General features: G+C 40.4%; 1 protein-coding gene across 1 annotated transcript in view; it reads left to right on the top strand.

The window, feature by feature from the left end:
* The window catches only part of LOC117769703 (magnesium transporter protein 1-like), a 65,743-nt gene extending 51,519 nt beyond the window's left edge, over positions 1-14,224 (top strand). Inside the window, exons 11-12 of the transcript XR_004615274.1 lie at positions 9,418-9,424; positions 14,212-14,224. The gene's annotated coding sequence lies outside the window, so the exon portion shown is untranslated. The remainder of the gene's footprint in view (positions 1-9,417; positions 9,425-14,211) is intronic.
* The last annotated feature ends 4,242 nt before the right edge of the window (positions 14,225-18,466 follow it).

Genomic DNA, 18,466 nt, shown 5'->3' with positions numbered 1-18,466 from the left:
ATAAAGTAAGTTTTGTTGTACAGAGGGAAGCAAAGGACAAGCAGGGCAGATATGTAGTAGTCACGGGGACAATAGGTGGGGCCGATTTGACAATCATGAATATCTACGCCCCAAACGAAGTTGATCCTAATTTTTTTAAAGACATATCATCCATATTGGCTAGGGAAGCTAAAGGTATAATAATTGTGGGGGGGGGGGGGGACTTTAACTGTGTATTAAATCTGAACTTAGATAAACTGCCCTTGGCACATGGACCACCCAGTAAACAATCTAAAGCAGCAAATACATGTTGGAAGAGTTTGGGTTGGTTGATAGTTGGAGAGCTAAAAATCCCAAAACAAGGGACTTCACTTTCTTGTCCGGGGTGCATGGGTCATATTCCAGGATCGATATGATTTGTATTTCGAAACACAGCCTTCATAAGGTTGAAGAATGTGTTATAGAACCTATTACTTTGTCTGATCATGGCCCAGTAAGGCTGACTTTAAATTTGGGTTTAGAGAGGCATTTCAAATACTGGCAATTAAATGTTTCCATGCTAACAGACCCAACTATTCAACAACAAATTGAAAGAAACTAGAGTAGAGGTTGCAGATGCATTTAAAACATTTTATCAAAACCTTTATGATGCACTGGATGAGGCTCAAAATGTGGCAAAATTGAGAGGAATCTTCCAAAATGTTAATTTGTCATAGCTAACGGAGACAGAGGCAAAGCAGTTAACAGCCCCAATTTTAGAAAGTGAAATAAGAGAAACCATTAAATGCCTGAGGTCCCCTGGGATGGATGGTTTCCCCGGCGAATTTTTCAAGATTTTCATGGATGAACTTACACCTAAACTTTGTGAAGTTTTTAAATATGCCTTGGACAAAAAATGACCCACCCAAGAGCTGGTCTGAGGCAATAATAACAGTAATTCATAAGGAGGGGAAGGAGCCACTTGAGTGTGGCTCCTATAGACCAATTAGTTTGTTCGGAAATTATGTAAAGATTCTTAGTTCCATATTAGCGAGCAGAATGTAGAAACATCTAGAGAGATTAGTTAACCCTGACCAGTCTGGATTCATACCAGGTCGCCAGGGGTGAAAATACGGTGCCGTACAAAGAATCTGATCTCTCTGTGTGTGTTGCTCTGTGTGAGTGAGTGGGGGCGGAACCCCGGGGCCCAGTCTCAAACAAACTGTTTTCAGCAGTAGAAGATGCGTCTTTACCGCTAACAACAGCGATGCTTGACCATGTCTGTGGAGACGTCATGCAGCATGTGGTAAAATAGTGTCGTAAAAAGTGAGCGCCGTTTACTCTCGATGGAGTTCACAATCATCATTTGTTAACTTATTTGTTCAGTTCAGCGTTCACCTAAAATATGAATGAATATGAATGCACAACACTGCATTTCAGGGTCTGTTCCTCTTCACCCTCAACACTGTAGACTTCCCATTCAGCTCACTCTCCTGTCACCTTCAATAAGACTGTACAACCAGAACTGCTCCCAGTAAAACCACACCTACCAATTTCTGGACTGCACTTTAGAATGAGGTTTCACTTCTTAATTGTGCAATATACATTTCTGCCTCTGCAATCCATGGCTAATGTGCAATCCGTTTCACTGTACATATTTTTTACAGTATATATATTATTTTTAATGCAATTTGAATATTTTATATTTTTGCATGTTTACTTATTATTTAACTGATGTCTGTTTGTTGACTCTGCTCTGTGCTGCTGTAGGACTGCCCCCTTGTGGAACTAATAAAGGATTATCTCATCTTAACTTTTTGATTTCCATAACCTCCCATGCACCACTGCTGTAGATGAAACAACAATGTCCTCTTCCCCCCACATAGCTGACAGCAGAGGTCACAGCAGGGCAAACCCCCTCAATACTGGAACGTGCTGATACACGGGCAAGGTTTAATAGGTTCAGCACTGGACATCACCACAGAGGGAATGACAGAACTGAGAGCTACTGTGCTGGATGTCACACTGTCTGCCAGCCGATCTCGTGCCACAGACATTTTACTAAGGCTGACTTGCACCCCCATCTTCCACACCAGATGAAAGGTTGCCAGACAGGAGAAATAGGCACATCTAACTCATCAGTCGCAATAAAACCATCAGACAAATCAGCATCATTATGATCACTCAAAGCTCGACACTTAAAAATGGCCATGGTGTGTTTATAGCACATGCGGAAAACCCCCAGGATACTTATTGTCCAGTCCATCTTGACACTGTCACCACAGGGACGACTGGGACCCCCAGAACTTAACCGCATGCCAAATCATTTAACAAAATGAAATCAATGTCCTCAATAGGAAAATAGGGGTGAATCCCCATAACCACTGGTCCCATAACCAAGCCTGACTCCAGGTGAACAGTTAGCAAAGTTGCAACTAAGCATTGCATTCCAAAGACCTGCACAAGAACACCAGCATCCACAGCAGACTCCTTAGAGAAAGGCAACACACAGTTCAAAATGAATGACTTAAACGCAGCTGTATCCCTCAATATAGTGACTGGAACTCTGACACCCTCCCCAGTTAAGGACATAAAGCCATGCATTAAAAATAGCATACACTAGAAGTTCAGACTGACCAGACAAACAGGGCTAGATTTTTACCAAAGCTACTCACTTTGCTGGCTTTTTCTCCTGCAAAGCATGACAAGTTTCAACAATATGTCCCAGCTTTTTACAATAAAAACACATGGCTCTCTCTAGTGGGCATCCATTCGACACTGTAGGAAACATTGAAGTTAGGCAGGCGCCACAGAGGTAGTCGAACCATCGTCTGACCTGCCATCATTTAACCGAGCCTGCACAGAAACCTTCTCACCAAATACAGATTTATGAGTGAGAATGTACTCATCCGCAAGAATCCCTGCATCATAAAAATTGACTCCCTTCTGCTAATTCAGCTCATTGAGGCAAGGAGCTTTTAAACTCCTAAAAGCACCAAGGTTTTAAGATAAATTTACGTTTTAACACCCTGCACTGACACCACCAGTCAAATAATGCCTCTTTTTCTGAGTCAAATTTGAAATAGGGTTTAAGATAAAGTTTTCCTGTGTTTGCGGAACTTCTGACTTAGGCACAGGTTTTGTGGTGGAAAACTGAAACAAAATAAATGAGGATTGAGAAGCCAAAATATCTTGTTTTATTATTAGCTTTTGCAAAAGGACCACACTGAGAACAGAATGTAAGTTAAGATATACTTTATTGTCCCCATGGGGACATTTTCTTTGGGCTTGCTTGCAGCTTGCAGTTTTACACAAAATAAAATAAAATCCCTTACATATTGGCCTATAATACAGTACTTCCTTACACATGCCACAGTTCACATATACACATCTGCTGACAATAACGACATATTCCATTGCACAATCTTTTTATATTAAATATTGCTAAAGAGGTGACATTGCACATCCCTTATGGTGAGCGTCTACATTACATATTGTTGTTGAGAAGCTTAATAGACATAGGCAGAAATTAATGTTTATATCAGTTAAGCTTACAATTGAGGACCCTGAATCTTCTGCCAGAAGGTAGAAGCTGGAACTCTAGGTGAAGATTGTGTTTTTTTGTGCTTGTCTGAAGACAAACTGCTCATAAATCGTCTGGAGGGATGGATGCTTTTTAACCCCTTAAATTTTCTGGGCAGTCTGTACCAGGTTGATCTGTGTCTTCAGCTGCATAGTCAGGTTACCATAATAGGAAGTAATTATATATCTTATAAGGCTCTCTAATACAGCCTGATAGAATAACAGCATAAACCTCCTGCTCCTGAGTCTACTGTCAACATGGGACTTCCAGCTGATTGCATTATGGGAACACTGTTTATCCGTACCGACCTGGGATCACCTACGGCCTTTGTGTCATATATCTCCTCAGTCATGTCCACATTCAGGACAAGATGTTTTTTTTCACACCACTGTACAAATCTCTCAAGTCTTTGTCTATCAGGCCGAAGATGGCTGTATCATCCAAGAATTTTATGATGTTGTTCTCTGTGTGGAGTCTTGTGCAATCGTTAGTATATGATGTGATCCTAACATGCTGAGTTCAGTTTGTTAAAAAGGAGAAATTCAATTTCAAAATAAAAGGATTAACATTCATCTGTTTCAGTTTCTGGATGAGTAAGTGAGGCTGTTTAAAGCAGGGTTAAATTGTCAAATGGTAAGCGTGCATAAGCCTTAGGGTCTTCTGGGTGTTTACTGATCAGATCTAAATAGTGTCTCACAGTTTTTTGAGCTCATTGCTGTGAAGCTCTGTTCAATTATCTCCTCGGCTCTTCCTAGCTTCTCTGAGCATGTGATTCACAGTTTTGCTCTGTTCCTGTTTCTGCAGTTGATACATTCTTTAAGTTGATATATTAACTTTCTGTTATATATAACTCTTTATCTTTAGTTATATGTTTTTTGTTGTTAGGATACACAATTATTTCTTTCTGGGGAATCACATTGTCGAAACACAAAATTGTATACAGTATATTCAGTAACCGTCAGTATAGCATTATCCACATCCATCTCATGAAAGATACTCCACTCTGTAGACAGAAAGCATCCTTTGAGGGACTCTTTGCTGTCACTAGTCCAAACATTCAGTTTAGTTTGTGGTTTGCTATGTTTCAGAACAGTTATGTAAGTGGGGAGGAGGTGCACTGTGCTTTGATCAGAATCTGACAATGGGGATTTGGCTTTGCTCATATAAGCACTGCTCATATTAACATAACATTTATCTAGGGTTCTGTTATCTCTTGTCTCACATTTGTTGGAAACCTGGGAGTGTCCCCTAAGATGAAAATCAGGGCCTCTCCCACAGTGCCGAGAGCCTGGTGTCTCTGGTGTATGACACGCTACTGGCGTTTTCCCCTTGGCATGTTGGGCCTGGTCGAAGCAGCTCCAGAATAAAAAGTGGCAGTGAAAATTTTGCCAGGGTCCTCATTGTGCTAACATACGCGCACGCACACTCTCTTGATTAAATGAAGTTAAAACAAGTGTAAAACAACACAAAAACTGCAAGCTAACACAACCAACTGTTTAAGACAGTCATTGTAGCTGGTGAGCGAAACAGCACAAGACAAGGACTCTCAAAAACCTCCAGACAGGAAAGGAGAGGTAGGATAGCTTGTCAACTACAGCCTTAGAGGGCAACAGATTGTACTCTAACTTCAATAACGTCATTAGCAGGATGACACCATACAACAAAGAATGTGCTTACCTCCCCTGGACCTGCAAAACTGGGGCTACCACGCATGATTAGTGTTATAGAAAACAAGCCTCAAGCAGGGAAATAACATCTTTACTGATGTTACAAGATCTGAGTTAGTGTGCAGAGTACTGTTTCTAACTCAGTATCATACAGGATGGCCACATATTTCAATGGTTTTTCATTTTATTGTTTCTTCACTCTGGTGTTGCCATATTACCAAACATGTACAAAATATCCCCCTCTCATTACCAATCCTCAGACCTGAGCCCTGAGCCCCTAAATCGACTTTTGCCCGGTATCTGTCTTTGTGGTCAATGTGATTATTCTTTCCTGTTTTCGCCATATAATAGTCCAATCTGTACTTGTGGCAGTCCCAAATTGGGTTTCACAATGGCTCTTTTGGAAAAAACACATCTTGTCTTGCAATGCACAGGTCACAGATAGGTTTGTGTCCATAGAAAACCAAAGAATTCAAAAGAACTTTAAGGTTTACAGCATGATATGTGAAAATACTGTTATTCCACCATACAGTTAAATGCAGAGATACATATTGATTTGATTTCATGTTAAATTGTAGAGTGACAATGAAGTGTACAGTATATGGATTATATATACCTCAGGCATCTGCCATCACAGAATCCCCCCGCTTTGTGACTTGCTAAAGTCACAATTAAAGAAATGATTGAAAGAAAAAGAATAAAAAATAAAGATTAATCAGTGGCCAAAATCCTCATGTTTTCATTTTATTGTGAGGAAAAGACCAATAGTGTTTAAATATAACCTGGGAGAAATGCTCAAAGTAAATTGGAAGAAGAAAAAACTCAAGTTCATTAAATCAGTTATTCTAAAGTAGGTGCCTTCAGCACATTTTTGACACCATAGGGAAAGAAGATGATAAAAGGTCATTACCCTACCTCACTTCAAACAGCTCAGTTTGCTGTTTGGCTAGAAAACTAAAACAACCATGTCTTAACTGACATGCCATTTAAGCAAGTACAACAGGAACTAGACTTGCAAGCAAGTATGAGCGTGCCCTCGTCTGGCGGCAGTGGGAAAGTGATGCATCCGCACTGAGGCTACCACAACCTGGCCAGCACGCCAACTAACAGACACTCGATGAGACTGGATGGGGAGGATGTAAGAGCATTACATTACATTACATTACATTTCATTTAGCTGATGCTTTTATCCAAAGCGACTTACAATAAGTGCATTCAACCATGAGGGTACAAACCCAGAACAACAAGAATCAAGAAAGTACAATTTTCTTCAAGAAAGCCAAGCATGTCACTGCTTATAGTGCGTGGCGTTTAAAAAAAAAGACTAGCTGACTATGTCTCACGATTCAGTGACAAGCTGAATCGTGAGACATAATCAGACAACACTTCCTGTTAGTTTGCATTCCATTGATTGTCACACGTAAAGTGTAAAGGCTTAAGGGTCACAACATAGCATGACGAAAGTCTAAAGGCTTCCCTGACCAATTTTTAGGTGGATCCAATGAAAAAGCTAGGCGTAGCGTGTCAAAGTATAAAACATATTACTTGATGTAAAAGATAAGGGATGCTGTGACTTTTATAGAATATTGGCATAAAGATGGGTTCAGGGCGGGATCCTTATCACACATATAAAGTTTGACTGTGATTGGGGCAAAAACATGGAAGTTACTGCTGCTAGATCATCAACTCCTTTAGGCTCTCCTGACAAAATGTCTAATGTATTAGGTAAATGGGCTAGCCGCAGGACACCAAAATGTAAAGCATTTCCTATTGCAGCTACGCAGCACTATGACTATTATGGTTGTATTATCATATGGATCTGTTCAGGATGGGACCTTTGTCATACATGTGAAGTTTGAGTCAGATTGGTTAATAAACATGAACAAGGACTTGCTCTTTTCTGGCAAATCATAGTAATTCGCCACCACACCACGGCCATGCCTGCCTACAAAAACTCACAGAAAATACAAATTTTAATGGAAAATTCCCTCACATGACATACACAGAATTAGAAGTCAATCAAATTAAATCTGTAGGACCAGTAGGATTTTGTAGCACGTGTGAAAACGTCAAAATTCACGCCACATTGGCACATTCAATCTAAAATAGCGGACTTCCTGTTGAGTGTCATGAAGAGTGGCAAGATGATCTTTTGTGTGTCTTGGCATGATACATCTGTGTGCAAAATTTTATTTCTCTAGGAAAAAGTGAATGAATACAAAGACAATAAATTTGTAGGGGGTGCTTCTGAGACATTTTTAGACGCACTTTCCCAAGCACATTAAAATACAAAAGTGATTTATTTTGCAACAGAAGAAGAATAGGAAAAACTAGGGCTGCAAGCAGCACTTGCAGGCCCAAGCGGTGCACACGTCGGTGCTTGATGCGGCCGCGGGGAAACGAGCGGACACGGACCGGGAGAAAAGGGCATCGCAAGAAGGATGACCTCCTGTCTTTAGTTACAACAATTTCCTTTTCACAGCAAATCAGTAGGTGGCGCTCTGATCTTGAGTTAATTTTGACACATGTATCTGTTCAGTCTGGGACTCTAATCTTATGTGAGAAATTTGGGGCTGATTGGACAGTTATTCTCCGTGTGCACCACACTTTTGTCAACACAAAATAAACTCTTTCACGGCTCATTTTACTCTTAAACATGAACTAAAGTTGTCTCTCAACATTACCTGTCACACATCAGTAAGTTTAATAGGGTTTTCGACATATTTCCAACCTGAAATACAGGAGAGAAAGTATTCTTCAGAGCTACGAGGAGGAAGCAGGGGAAATTGTGCTCAATGATTTCAGTCCCTTGGGCAAACTATGGTCTCACACTGCCCCCTAGTGACAGAAAGTTGCCACAACAGCTCAATTATCTTCATTTGAAAACATGAAGCATCAACCTTCGCCGCACTCCCATGGCTACACGGTTTGAGGAAAAAGCTGTAGTAAAACCATTACTAAAGAAACTTAACCTTGACTGTAATGCATGGTTTTAACCCTAACCCTCACTCCAGCTCATTCAGAACTCTGCTTCTCGGCTTAATCAGAACCAAGAGGAGAGAATACATTAGTCCAGTTCTAGCTGCTCTGCACTTGTTCCATGTTACACACAGGATTGACTTTAAGGTTCTCCTCTTTGCATACAAGCCTCTGAATGAGCTGGGACCGAGTTACATAGCTGACTCTCTAGTTAACTATATTCCCTCTAGAACACTGAGATCCTATGCTGTAAGTCTATTAGAGGTTATGTGAAGGGCCAAGGTAAGCATAAAAACTAGGAGAGCTAGGATTAGTGGAAAAATACGTTTTTTTTTTATTTAAGATGGGTAACAAAACCAAGCAAAAGTGATACATTTACAAAAAAGAAATAAACTGCTCTACATCTTAAACATAGGTCAACTAAACAAAACTGAACATACTGACTGCTCCTCAGACCAAATGACACAATTTTAGCTCCTTACTATAGTGGCATCCGATCTTGATGGTGGATCATGATCGTGGTGGCAGCTGACCATAGACTATGATTGCAGCAGGACTGCTCGATACATAGTATTTCTCCTAAGACACTTGACCATTAATGACATTAATCCACCAATTCACTGACCTTCAGTTATGCTTCAAAATGTTTACCCTTATCAATGCTGCTAAAACCTTTATCTTTCTGATGTTCTCCTTTACACTTGGCATCTATTGCACTTGTGTCCGTCCTGGGAGAGGGATCCCTCACATGTGGCTCTCTCTGAGGTTTCTACCTTCTTTTTACCCTGTTAAAAGGGTTTTTAGTAGTTTTTCCTTACTCTTGTTGAGGGTTAAGGACAGAGGATGCCACACCTTGTTAAAGCCCTATGAGACTAATTGTGATTTGTGAATATGGGCTATACAAATAAAATTTGATTGATTGATTACTGCAGGTTTATATAGTCTATGCTGGCCAGCCCATAGGTTATTGACAGTCCTCTTTAAACAGCTGTGGCACAGATGAAGGTGGCTCCTGAGAACATCCCCTTCAGTCTACAGCAGAATGGAGCAGTCCAATCATTCAGTCTCCTCTACTTAAGCTGTGGTGTTGCAGAAGCTGAGTCTTTGCCAGGTTGCTGGGAGAAGACTTCTTACACCCCTGAATCATGCAGTATTGGTTCAACTGATCATGGAGAAATACTGTGATGTCCAGCAGATCAGAACATAGTTTCCATCTGTACAATCCCAAAGTCTTGAAGTGCTTGCAAAAATTTGACCAACTAACACATCTATAATACTAAAAGACACACGTATCTCCCAACGTCTTAAACCCAAACAAAAGAAAAACTGGATTAAACGAGGAGGGACATGTTTGCCTCAACACTCTCAAGGGCTAAGAGCTTCTTTTGAGATTTTGAAAAACAGAGCAGAAATCTTTCCTCATGAAAACAGAAAATAATCGAATTAATTAAAATTTTCACATGAAATCTTTTAATTCTGAAAAACACTGTAACAATGCAATGTGCCTCCGTATTTTTATCGATACGAGTGTTGATTTTCCTTTATATTATAATACATACATGATAAACAACCATACCCTACCTGTGATCTAGACCAATAGAATCCAACATGTGGAAGATAGGACTCAATAAAATAATTATGACTGGTCAACAATTTATTTGACTACTTTTTGTCAAGGAAGGAAATAATGTTAATAATGTGTTGGGATTACTCTACCTTAAACATGGCAACATTAAATGGTCTGCTATTGGGAATTCAATAAATTTGGCTAACAAAAAAATGTCAGTAACTATTTCAATGATGACGTTACTTCTTAGCTAGTGCCTGTGTTCAGGAGTTGTCACTAAGGTTATGTTTATCTAATAACACAATTTATGATGTCAACCAGGAAGGTCATATGTAATGGTTGCCTATTCTCTGCCCATGATATTTTACACCATCCAATTCTGGCTTTTCACTAACAGAGTACCCCCTTTCACCCCTGGTGCCAGATTAAACCCCTTCCAACAGCAATTGCAGCAGCTAATTAATGTAATATCTTTCATATAGGACAAATAGAACAAGAACAAATATAATCTGAAGGTATTTCGGTCCAAAACAACTAAACATGCTTTAGGAGTGGCAAAGTTGTAGATATTTTTTCTCACCCATAAAATACAACACCTACAACTTTGCAAATTCTTCATTACAGGTGCACAAGTCCTATGTTATGAATCACAAATAAAGAAATTCCTGCTATCACATTTTTGCCCCAGTTGCTGCAGCAAGTGTGGTGCAAAAAATACATTCACACACCCATAACAAAGAATGTGAAGTCATGGATGAAATTTGCACATCCGCAAATCAATATGTCCATGACAATTGCACGCCTGCAGAATATTTCTGTCACTTTGAGTCACAAATTGTGTTTTTTCAGTTCCATGCATTCACAATCATCAAATATCACAGTGAAAGTGGACCAAAAGTGATATGTGTAGCTGTAGAGCCTAGGGCAGGTTTATTTAGAGATTTGAGAACCCCATTGGTCAATAAAACAAGTTTGTCTTTATCATTGAGTTTTAATGGTGGTTGGCAAACTAATGTATAGGTCATGCATCATGCATCTAATCTCAACATAATTAGTGTCATCAACCATACTATATATGTTTTAGTTTAAAACAATCTTTAACGATCTCTGTCCATATGAGCAATTTTAACTCCATATCGTTATAATCTCCAACCATAGTGACACACCTGACAACGTACATCATGTTACCATTCACATACTCAGCCTACTGTATTTCCTTGGGCAGGATGTACCAGAGGCTATAATAGGGGTGATTGGTTCCAACCTGTTTACTCTGGTCAGTTGATAAAAACATGTTGTACAAATGTATGTTACTGGGGCCAATAACTACAATTTCTGTTTTTGATGAATGTAACTGGAGAGAATCTTAGCGATCTACTTTTTTACATTCCAGAGGCTCCTGTAAAGAACTCTACTGAGGTCTCTATACTGAGGTCTAATACTATGAACCAGATACAACAATGGTGAGAAAGTAGATTAGGGATTCTTGACTTGGACTGTCAACGAAGTGGATCTGTTTTTGACTGTTCACTGCTGATGGTCAAGTCGTTACTGAAAACAACTTTCCTGGGGGATATTCCATCAAAGTGGCTAAAGTCTTGCTTATTTAAGTGAGAGATCCATTCGATGACTCTGGCTTGAATTAATTCTAGCTCGGTAAGTATGGTAATGCTTCAGTAAGTCTGTAAAGTGTTTATTAGATATTATATTCAAGCTTGGAAAACAACAAAAATTGAAACATTACTATGATGAAAATGACTCTCTGCTGTTTTTGAATTTATTCTTACATCTCTTTCCAATTTCTGTATCTCCAACTTCAATTTAATTGTCAGTTTGTTGTATCAAATTCCAGTTTTTGGTCTTTGATACCTAGGAGATATCAGGCTAAAAAGTAGCTAATTGTGTATTTTGATAATGGAAATACAGGCCTGCTTACTTAATTTCTTGCTGAAGTAGGCCTGCTTGGCGATTCATTCATTTTCTTGCAGCAAAATGGCTGCTCTACAAGCCATATTGTGTCTCATCTCAGTGAATTATAAAGCGGTGGTACTAGTTAGGATAATTGCAATGAGAGACTGATACCTGTTGAAGAAAAGATGTCAATGCCTTGGTCACATTGGGGAATGTCAGTTGTGGTCCCCGCCTTTTCCCCCTCTATAATTGGTTGCCCCTTGTTGCTGCCAGCTCCAAAGGACTGGTAGAGGTCTCTCACCAGTGGCTGTGGCATCAGTCTTTTCTGTGGCTAAAAGGTTCATATTTACACATTTACTTCTATTTCAAACACATACAATTCACATTTCATTAGAGGATACTTACCACTCTAAAATATATTTATACTTCACTTGTTGCCATGTCCTTTAATAGTTGTTCAAGTTGCTCCTTTTGGGATGTGATAGAGCAGAATGAACAAAGACCGAGGTTTATTAGGTCAGTGAGTCAAAGAGGCTTCACACATACCCTACCCTATTAGGATTATTAACAGTATATGCATTGTAGTGATATCAGTTGTCAATACTGAACTTTCAAACATATCTGATATTATCTAACTTAATATCCACTGTCTTACTGTATCCAGTGATTTGACAATTAATTTCTTGAAACATAAAATTTAAACAATGTAGGATATGGAGAAAGATTCACGCCACATGTGACAAAGTTTAGTTTGTAATAATATTCTGGAGCTTCTAAAACCAATGCTGCCATTAAGCTTACTTTCTAAGATCAGCGCTAAGAATCTTCTTAACAACTTCCCTGTCTGCCGGGCCACTCCCTGCTCGTGACTTTGTCAAATTGTTTCACATGTGGCCGTAATCCTCATCTGGAGATATACACATTCAATCTGTCAGATAACAGAGATGTTTCCTTTCTTGGTATTTATGAGTATTAATTCTTCATAGAGCTTTAAGATCATCTGTTGCTCTGCTGCAGAATAAAACCCCACACAGGTTTTTGCCTCTTTTTACAGTCGATTATTCTAGGCTACATAGTAGTAGTCCATACACACCCAATACAAGGTTTATTAAAGCCTGGCTAGAATTAGCCTTGATTAGACCCTGTAGAATTGTGTTAGTGGAGCAGTTTTAACCTCAAGTGGAAGCTAATTCAAGATGGACCTTTTCAAATAAACCAAGATTAATGAGTCATAGTTTTTAATGTCTCTATTTATGTCTAACCAGACTCACAACACAGCCCTTGAGCTTATGAGGACATATGATACAATGAGAACAGCAGTGTTTCCATACTGTCAGTTTTAGGGGCTAGAAAACTCTGGAGCATACGTTTTAATCTCCAAAATAAAGTGATGCTCAGTAACGTAGTCACCTCCAGTCTAATAAGTGGCAATAACTCATTTATAAACTGTTTGACCACCACCATTATAACTCAAAAAAGGGGAAAAACTACTTTTTAATTGACCAATGGGGTTCGCTGATCTCTGAACAAAGGCTCTACAGATTCACAAAACATATTTTGTGACTCTTAGCAGCAGCTTCAAGCAGGTGTAGCTGTTGACTTGTGTTTGATTTCGAAGAATATCAAAGGGAAAACAGGTGGACACACTGATTTGTGCAGCCGCAAATCACTATGTCATATTTAAAATGGTAAACAGTCAAAATTGCTATTGTGCTTTTCTAGTCTTAATGACCAATCATATCGCTTTACAGTCTAGTTTTTGCCATTCACACACACATTCATACATTGCATCTATGTGCAGCACTTTCTCCATTACACATCACTCACACATTGTCAGCACAGCAGTCGGGGGCAATTTGGGGTTCAGTGCTGTAATGGAAAATTATACCACTATACTACTCTATATATTATCTCTGTTCATGTATACCATTTTTTGCTTGTGTAACTGCCAAAATGACATTTGACGACCTGCCTCACAGCAGATGCACTAGGTATCAGTCTCCGAAAGATCCGGGGGCATCGGAGCCACAAATCTGAACTCACTGTGCTTGCCACTTCCACGAGGACCTTGAAAAAGGCCCTTGTTCTGTGTCTTATCTCCTGGACTGTTACCCCTCACGCTATTCACACACACACACACACACACACACACACACACATCACCCCTTCACCAAATCTGCATAAAAAGCACACGCCTGGGAATGTTTCTTTGTCATTCCCTCTGCAGAATGCTCTTCTCATGCTGTATGATTGTCTGACCTTCCTTGCAAGGAATAAAGTATACTTAAAAGACCATTATTCTTCAGATCTCTTTATTTCAGAAGTCTCACCAGGTCAAATTTCCATCACAGTCCCAGACATTTCGGCATGCGGAATAGAGGAGACGGGGATCAACCGCCGACCTTCTGGTTAGTGGATGACCTGCTCTACCTCATACATATGAGGATTTTGTACCCATGGCTTTTGTATGCATTTATATATTTAGTATGTGTGGCTTTTTTTATACATTTAGTTTATGTGGATTTTGTACACATGTATATGTTTAGTACATTTCTTTGTAACATCTAATTGGCTGGTGCACATGTGATTTACAAACTACTTTGTACAAGTACAATTCCATCGTCCCAGTAGCTCAGACGTTTTTCACCCAAAATACCCTCATATGAAGAAAATACAAATGAACCTGTATTAACGCCTGGTACAATGTTACATTAAAGCTATTAGCTGATTAAAATAGCACATATATGAAGAAAGCTCAAGATGATCTCTATCAGTGTTTTGGCATAAACATAAACTTTTTTATAAATCACTTTAATTGCCTTTTAACAAGTAACAACTCTTCACAAACAGCAGTGAAAATAATGAAACACACAGTGTAAGTATCCCTCGATTACTTTTACAACACACAGTTGGAACACTAGTGCTAAGTATAATCATCTCTGTTCTCAAGACCACAATGCTCAAAGCAAGCTTAGCTGCATCAGTTAGTAATGTTGATAATACATAAAGTCAAACAGCACATTATATACAACTATGACATCTCGTTGTTTGTCACCCAAAAAAGGGCATCTCCCACAGTTCATGACAGGAACATAGTCCATATATCAACCAAGATAATTTCCCCACACTTAACTTTTCGGAATAATGTTCATATAAGGGCCCCATATTTTCCAAAATACCTACTGTGTTGTTCAATTTACAACTTAGTTGTCCATACTTGGCTATCTTAATAATTTCTCCTCAACACTCATTAAAGGGGTTGTTTAAAAAATTTTTTATAAGGAAACGGAGGCCTATCACTGCCAAACCTCAGAGAGTACTATTACGGTTCTCAACTGAGATACATTGTGCATTGGTGCTCCACTGAGTATTAGGCTAGATGGAAACATATTGAGCTGAATTTGGGACAAACTCAACCTCAAGCCAGGCTAGGTGGAAAAGAATACTCAGTCTGAATGGGAGAAAACACCATTCTAGATGAAACACTCAAAATCTGAGCTGAGATTCTCAGAAAATACAAACTAGAAGGAGACAGTAAACTTTTGACTTGGCCTCTCAGTCCCCTAAGTTTAGACCTAGAGAGATAGACAATACATTTGTAAGATGGTGAGAAAAACAAAACTGAATTTAACTTAGAAAAAGGGGGACCTGTTCAGATATTTACAATTAAGACCTTTCTACGATATAGAAATTAAAAAAGGAATCTCCGCAGTGTGTTGACAGGTGGATACAAACAACCCCCCTCAAAGATTGTCTCTAAATTGTACCATGGTTTGCTAAAACAAAGTGGAAGAAATTCTCTGTATGTTAAAAAAAATGGGAACTAGAAATTAATATTAAACTGTCAGAGAAAGAATGGCATTCAATGTGTTGAACACAGCAAACGTCCACCAGCTCTAAAAGATGGAGGGAATTTGACTGGAAGAATTTGATATGCTTCTTTACTACACCTCACAGGGGCTGGCTACAGCTGGCTCCAAACAAACTCTGGCTCAATAGATTGCCATTCAAAAAGCGCAAATCTCTCCCATGAAAATGCTAAAAAAAATTACCCACAGGTGATTATGGTCTCATTCGCTAGATATTGTCCTTCTTATCGGAGGCAGTCCATCTGAAAATAATATCACAATTAATTAGATATTAGAGTTTAAAAAGCCGTAGATTTATGGGTGTGTCTGTTTGATTGTCCTCACAGACTCAGAGGACTGGTGGAGACAGGTTTGATGAGGGATGTGTGGAAAGTGGGGTGTATTTTGAGGGCGGATGGAAGCTTGAGGCGAAAGGGGACTGGGTTGATTACCTTCTCTACCTTACCCTATCTCATAAGGGCCCACGAATCGGGGGCCAACTTGTGTGATTCGACCTGGAGTGGAAGGTCCCGGGAGGACAGCCATACCTTTTGTCCTGGCGTGTATGTGGGAGCAGGGGTGCGTCGGTGGTTGGCCATCCTCTTGTTCCTGGCGGCCGTGCGGACCAACGCTGCCCGAGCCTCCATCCAGATCTTACGGCAGCTGCGAAGGTGGGACTGAACGGAGGGTACGGCCACATCCTCCTCCTGAGAGGGAAACAAAGGGGGATTGGAATCCATACACAATGGTGAATGGAGTCATACCTGTGGCAGAGCTGGTGAGGGAATTATGGGCGTATTCAACCCAAGCCAGGTGGGAACTCCAGGATGAGGGATGTCGGGCAGAGACACAGCGTAGAGCCGCTTCCAAATCCTTGTTGGCCCGCTCGGTCTGTCCGTTGGTTTGGGGGTGATACCCGGAGGACAAGCTGACTGAAGCCCCCAGCGCCCGGCAGAAAGCTCTCCACACCTGGGAGGCGAATTCGGTCAGAGATGATATCCAAGGGTAGACCGTGTAACCGGAATAGGTGCTGGGTCAGGAGGTCAGCGGTCTCTAGGGCTGAAAGTAGTTTGGAGAGAGGAACAAAAATGCATGCCCTTGGAAAAGCGGTCCACAATGGTGAGTATGGTTGTGTTACCTGCCGATAGGGGAAGACGTTGTTTGGTGAATTCCAGGGTTCTTTGGACACCGGGATGGCAGGTTAGCTTGGATGCATGCCCCCAAACGAGTACTTGGGATCTGAGGGAGGCTGGAACGTAGAGGTGGTTAGGAGGACCGTTACCTGGGCCAGGATCTGTCTGCTGGGCCTCCTTTACCCGGGACTCCACCTCCCAGAAGGCAGCTGCCACAATGCACGAAGGAGGAAGGATGGACTCTGGACGTTTGCTGGAGTTCCCACCGACACCAGATTTGAGTCTATGAAATTCCCGTGGGACCCCGAATCCACCAGGGCCTTGAGGGGGAGAGAAAGAGAATTTAAAAAAGCTAGCAAAGTTCTGGACGGGGTTCTGGATAGGTTACCTGTGTTAACCAGGTGTTAAAGTTAAGCTTGATAAAAAGCAGGGCTGCTAACCTGTGTTAACCAGGTGTTAAAGTTAAACTCAATAAAAAAGTACATTTCCAAGTCCATGAGGACATGGTAATAGCTCAGTTTAACATAATGTTTAGGTAACTTCTTACATGTGGTTAAACAGTAGCATTAACTTTCAGTGTTTTGTTGTGATTACTGCTGTATGTCTAAAGTTAATCAGGTAAAAAGTTGATATGTAGTTATGTAGTGAAGCTGTCAGATGATACTAACTGTGTAGGAAAAAAACACAGTAAATTAACTAGATTAGATTTTTAGGATTACATTCAGTTTTATGATTTCTCCTGGGCTGTGGTTGTTGGGTTTCTTGGTGCCAGTGTCTTTCTTTCTACTTGAATCTGATTATTTAATTCTGATGTGATAATGTCTGATTGTCACCAACTAATTCATTCATGATTTTTTTCTATTTCTCTCTGGGTGTTTTTGTTTGTTTTATTAACCTCCATGAATCTACGAGAGGCTGAAGGACTGAAGCTTTAGTTGATGATGATGACGTGAAACAACTGGACCTCATCCAACGATCAGATCACTGGTGCCAACAGGAGGAAGACCTCGTGTATGGAGCAGCATATTTTGTGCCATTCTTCAGGATGTGGAGGAGAGAGACTGGATAACAACATCCCTTTATTCTTTCATGAGATGTGATGATGTCTTCAGCTTTGTGTTGGATTTATTAAGTCAAGGATGTGTTTGGACCCCAGCAGCCGGACAGAGAGAACAAGTCAGAATGGAAAGTTCAAGGGTGTTTGTCCAATCCAAAAGGTTGCAAGATGAGATGAAGTAGTGGAGAGCGAATGATTCGCTCGCAGAATCCGGTCAGCAAGGAGGGAAGGCAGGAGAACGATTCCTGGAGACACAAGGAGAGATGCTGGACACAGGAAATAAACTCTAAACACAATTTAGAGCAACCAAGAACAAGTGGTTGAGACCGGCTTGATGAGGGAAAGGTGACATAGTGACCACACGGAGCAGTGGGCAGCTATGGAAAGCACCTGGGGAGCAGGGTGCACTTAGACATTTTTTCTTTAATTTAGAGTGACCAAGAACGGGTACTACCACTGTAGTATTGTGGATGAACTGGCGATGACTGGGAGCACGACCAGGGTAGATATCCTGCTGGAGATCAGCAGATGAGCTGCAGGTGTGATGGTGAGCTGTACCTGGCTGTGCCTCCGCACTGGGGGACACAGAGGAGCTGTGACAGGATTCTCTATATTCTCAGATTCAGTTTCTTACCTTCTTACCTAAATGGATCAACTTCAGCAGTCACAAGTGTTTACCAATGTGACATACGAAGAGTCCTGGTGAAACTGTACAACCTGAAGTTCACCTGGATTAATTGTGACTTCTATAACAAATGTGTAT

Source organism: Hippoglossus hippoglossus, chromosome 10 (assembly GCF_009819705.1).
Source record: "Hippoglossus hippoglossus isolate fHipHip1 chromosome 10, fHipHip1.pri, whole genome shotgun sequence".
Classification (NCBI taxonomy): Eukaryota; Metazoa; Chordata; class Actinopteri; order Pleuronectiformes; family Pleuronectidae; genus Hippoglossus; species Hippoglossus hippoglossus.
Note: the sequence above shows the minus strand (reverse complement) of the source record. Positions and strands in the feature narration are given on the sequence as shown.